Raw genomic sequence first — 4,940 nt, forward strand, 5'->3', positions numbered from 1 at the left:
ATGTAGGCAGGCTCAGCAGAGAGAAGTCATTTAGTGTATTTTCATGTAGTATGCAGAATAGCGAGAAGAAATCTCTTTCCTTATGACTTAAGGATGAAAGCACTTTGGCTACTCCCCCCACAACCTTTTCCCCTGCCTCCCTTGCCTCTCCCCAATCCAAAACTGGTGGCAGTGACAGAGAGAGGCTTGCATAATCCCTGCTTCCAGCGGTGGCACAGCACATCCAGGGTCCCCAGGCAGTGCCAACAGCCATTTTTTCAGGATCCCCAATTCCTAGGCCTGGGGGGGTGGGACAAGAGGCGGTTGGGCAAAGAGAGAGAGCCCTTGAGAGAGTTTCAGGGGGGTGAAGGTTGCATTTGAGAATTAGAGAAGCGAGGTAGGAGATGGGTGCAATCGCCTGCACCGTTAGTCCAAGGGGAGACCTTAGGCCCCAGGTAGGGCTCCCCTTCGCACCAGAAGTCCTCAGCCTGTCGCATCTCCAAGAGCCACACCTCTCAGGACAGATCACAGTCTTCAGAGACTAAGCCCTTGGTGTTGGTGGTGTTGGTATTAGTGTTGAACTCCTGGGGCCAGATGGCTTCCAGCATTCAGTAATACTGACAGTCTCGGCCTTCATCGGGGTCATAGGTCGGAGCCAGGATGTCCAGGAAGGCGGCGGGCCCATCCACGGCATCGATCTGGTGCAGGTTGTCCTGCTGCAGGTTGAGCACGCAGGGCCCGCTGGCTCACAAGGCTTCTCGCTGCTGGGGCTGCAGGAATGGAAGTGTTGCTCGGGCAGTGGGGCCCAGGCTCTCCTGGGCCTGAGCCTCTGCTCCTTCATGGGGTGGTGGTGGTTGTCGTGATCATCCTCGAGCACACCCAGGCAGCTGATGCGCACCTTGCCATAGAGCACTTTGAGTATGCAGCGCATACTGGGGTGGTCTTGCAGGGGGATGGAGGTGCCGCTCTTAAGGAACACGCCCAGGCTGAAGCCCTCTGACTCCTGGATGTGCATGTAGGTGACAGAGGCAACGTCTGAGGCAACTTCAAGGCGAAGCCTGGCGGGGAACAATGTTCAGGTCCTCAGCGCGCACCTGGCTCAACAGGCTCTGGAGCTTGCTCAGGTTTTGGGGGAACCCTTTGGACCTGGGCCCTGCTTGGGCTCCGGCCTGGAAACTGAGGCACGTGTGATGCGCTGTTTCAGGGAGGTCATGTAGTTATCAGTCAATGCTCCACAGCTACTCCTGGGCTCCCAGATTTTCGGAGCAGCTTGCGGGCCCGGGGGATGCCACCCCGACGTTGCCTCGGTGGTGGGGACACTGGCTCCCTGGAAAGAAAAAGGGTTCTTCAGGAGAGTCTCAGCGCAACAGCCACAAAGCCTCCTCCTTCTACAAAGCATTCCCGGCCAAGATGTATATTTTAACATACTATTCAGAGGATGACACACAGCAGCAAAAATATCTTCTAAAGAATCGCAGAAATCTCATGCGAAGAGTCTCAGGACCAGATAGAGATGGCAAGGTAGGCTCCTACAGATACAGACATGTTGGCACTTAGTGAAACATCTATCCCTTGCAGTAGGAAAAGGCAGGTTAACATAGAGGGGAGATACTGGTGATTGCAGCAAGACTTTTCCTGCCAGAATCATCCTGCCTGGCTTTGGTAAAACCTACGGTTCCCCTCACATCGCACGCCTTGACACCACCTGGCCCCTGGCCTCTCTGCTCTAACCAGACATCCTTCCCATGCTACGTAGGCAGGTGCCTCCTATCTCGTGGCCATGAACGCGCAAAGAAGACCGCACAGGAGCATGGAACACGCCATGGGTGACGTCAATTCAGAAAAGCTCTCCGGAACCCATATCATGGCCGTGCCCTGGGTGGGTGGAGCCCGCCTCGGCGACCCAGGGTGCAAGGATCTTTCTCCCCAGGGCACACACAGGTGGTTGAGAAAGTCCCTGCTAGACGCTTCAGGGAGAGGGAACACTCAGGGGCATGTAGAGGTGTCGTGCACCTTGGGTGCTGCAACCCAGTGTCAAAGGCTTGTTCCCAGAGAGCTGGCCCCAGGTGTGGAGAGCTGGTTTGGACGAGGATCGAGGCAATGACTAGGGTGACAGTACAATGGTGTGATGCCACCAGGTACAGGGTTCACGGGGAGCCTCTGGTGCCCAATGGCAGCTTATTCTCAGCACCCTGGAAGAGGGACAGGATCTGGGGAGAGAGACAGATGTGGGGAGACAGGCTTCTCTCAGAGCAAAGCCAAGCAGAGGACAAGTCCTGAGCATCCCACAAGTATGAGGAGACAAGTGTTTCCAGCTAGGGCAAAGCACGGGATTGTGGGCTTGGGATCGGCCAAGCCATGACGAGCCAGGGAACAGAGCAAAGTCTTTACCTGGTCCTGCAGCTGTGGTGGCAAGGGCCGTGGAGATGGGCTCTGGCTGCGGTCTCCTAAGAACATCAAACACAGTGATTGTCCAAGCGGGACTGGGCACGTTTTTGTGCACCCAACCAACAAGTCTGTTCTCTTTTCCAACCCTGCCCCAACCCTTTGGTCCCTCTTTAGTGTCCGCCGCAAGCACAGAGCATCAGAGCCGCCGAGATGGCATTTCTCCCCGTGGAGGATGGCGCACACAGGCCTGTTGTATGGTTCCCAACGCTTTAATGGAGGCAAGGAATTAATATGCTGCACTCTGCCTCCACGAACGTTCCTGGCCCCCGATGGCAAACCTCTTTCAAACATTAATGCCCAGGTACTGTCACTGCTTTCAGCATAAGGAGCTCTAAAGGAGCCCCACCCAAGGCCTAGGCCATGCATGGCCGAGCCTTTGAGGGAACCCCGACTGAATGCTGGGGCGCAGTGCCCGCGACAACGACATCTGAGCTGGCTTTCACCAGCGGATTGCCTCATGGCAGACCGTGGAAGGCCTGGAAAGTGCCAGGTGGCTGCCAGAAACCCCTCTGCCTGGCCCTGACGCAGGACTGCACCACGCAGGACTGCACCACGTTGCCTGGGCTGCTGGGGCTGCCTCCCTGGAGCAATCCCCAGGGGGGAGACTGTGCTCAGCATGGGGGCCTGTGCCTCAAGAGACCAGAAGTTCCATTGCTCTGGCTGGAATCTGGGTGTGGCTCAAGGAGGCCTCTCACTGTGCCACATGCGCTCCCACAGAGGGACACTTTGTGCCCTTCACGACTCCCGCCCTGTCCCTCTCTACGATTTACTGCAGCTGAGCAGCTGCCAAGGTGTTCCTCTCTTCATCAATGCACAGCATCAGACATCTCCTCCTGAAGAACACCAGACTCTTCCTCAGTCTGTGACCAATGGAAGAGGTGCTAAGAAAGCTGGCTCCAGAGATCAACTTACCCAACGGCCTTTCCAGAGCCGGGAGTGTCTCCACGGACCCGGCATCAAGGGTTGGGCTGCCAGCAGCTGGGATTGCCGGCCTTCGTGATGATCGTCCCTGCTCGATCAGATCCTGCAGATAGAAAGACATGTTGGCATTTGGTAAGTCGCCTGTATCTTGCAGTGGGCCAAAGTAGTCTATGCTCGAGGGCAGACACTGCTGCCTGCAGCCATTCGAGAATTGGGCAGAGTCTGGCTTTGGTGTCCAGACACAAGCTGTCTAATGGTTCCTTTTACGATGGGGGAGTGGGGGGATCCATAGGCAGGGAGGACAGGCCACAGTCCGGGCAGCAAGAATTCCCATGCCAGCATCATCCTGCCTGGCTTTGGTGAAACGTGCAGTTACCCTCACATTGCAGGCCTTGACACCGCCTGGCCCCTGGCTTGCCTGCTCTAACCAGACATCCTTCCCATGCTACGTAGGCAGGTGCCTCCTATCTCGTGGCCATGATCTCGCAGAGAAGCCCGCACAGGAGCATGAAACACGCCATGGGTGACGTCAATTCAGAAAAGCTCTCCAAAACCCATGTCTTGGCCGTGCCCTGGGTGGGTAGTGCCCAACTCGGCGACCAATGGTGCAAGGATCTTTCTCCCCAGGACTCACACAGTTGATTGAGTAAGTACCTGCTGGTCTCCCCAGGGAGAAGGAACACCCAGGGGCATGGAGAGGCGTTGTGCGCCTTGGGTGCTGCAACCCAGTGTCAAAGGCTTGTTCCCAGAGAGCTGTGCCCGGGTGTGGAGAGCTGGTTTGGACCAGGATCGAGGCAATGACTAGGGTGACAGCACAGTGGTGTGATGCCACTAGGCACAGGGTTCACGGGGAGCCTCTGGTGCCCACAGGCATCTTCTTCTTTGGACCCTGGAAGAGGGTCAGGATCTGGGGGGAGGGGTAGGTGCAGGGAGACAGGCTTCTCTCAGGCAAAGCCAAGCAGAGGACAAGTATGAGGAGACAAGTGTTTCCCGTGAGGGCAAAGCACGGGATTGTGGGCTTGGGATCGGCCAAGCCATGACGAGCCAGGAAACAGAGCAAAGCCTTTACCTGGTCCTGCAGCCGAGGTGGCACGTACCATGGAGAAGATGGTCTCCGCAAGTGCTCTGCTAAGAACATCAAACACAGCGACTGTCCAAGAGGGACTGGGCACACTTATATGCACCCAGCCACCCAGTCCATTCTCCTTTCCAACTCTGCCCTCACCCTTTGGTCCCTCTTCAGTGCCCACCACAGGCACAGAGCATCGGAGCCACCGAGATGGCATTTCTCCCCGTGGGGGATGGCGCACACAGGCCTGTGTGTCTGGTTCCCGACCCGTTTCTGGAGGCAGGGAATTGGGTTCAGAAACGCGCTGTGCTCTGCCTCCACGAACGTTCCTGGCCCCCGATGGCAAACTTCTTTCAAACACCCAGGCCCAGGGACTGTCACTGCTTTCGGCTTAAGGAGCTCTAAAGGAGCCCCACCCGAGGCCCTGGCCATGCATGGCCGAGCCTTTGAGGGAACGCTGACTGAGTGCTGGTGTGCAGGGCCCACGACAACCACCTCTGAGCTGCCTATCACCAGCGGCTTG

General features: G+C 57.0%; 1 pseudogene; it reads right to left on the minus strand.

Moving 5' to 3' along the window:
* Positions 1-335: 335 nt before the first annotated feature.
* On the minus strand, positions 336-3,469 carry LOC126029784 (2-aminoethanethiol dioxygenase-like; annotated as a pseudogene).
* Positions 3,470-4,940: the final 1,471 nt, after the last annotated feature.

The sequence above is a fragment of the Suncus etruscus genome, chromosome 15 (genome assembly GCF_024139225.1).
Source record: "Suncus etruscus isolate mSunEtr1 chromosome 15, mSunEtr1.pri.cur, whole genome shotgun sequence".
Taxonomy (NCBI): domain Eukaryota; kingdom Metazoa; phylum Chordata; class Mammalia; order Eulipotyphla; family Soricidae; genus Suncus; species Suncus etruscus.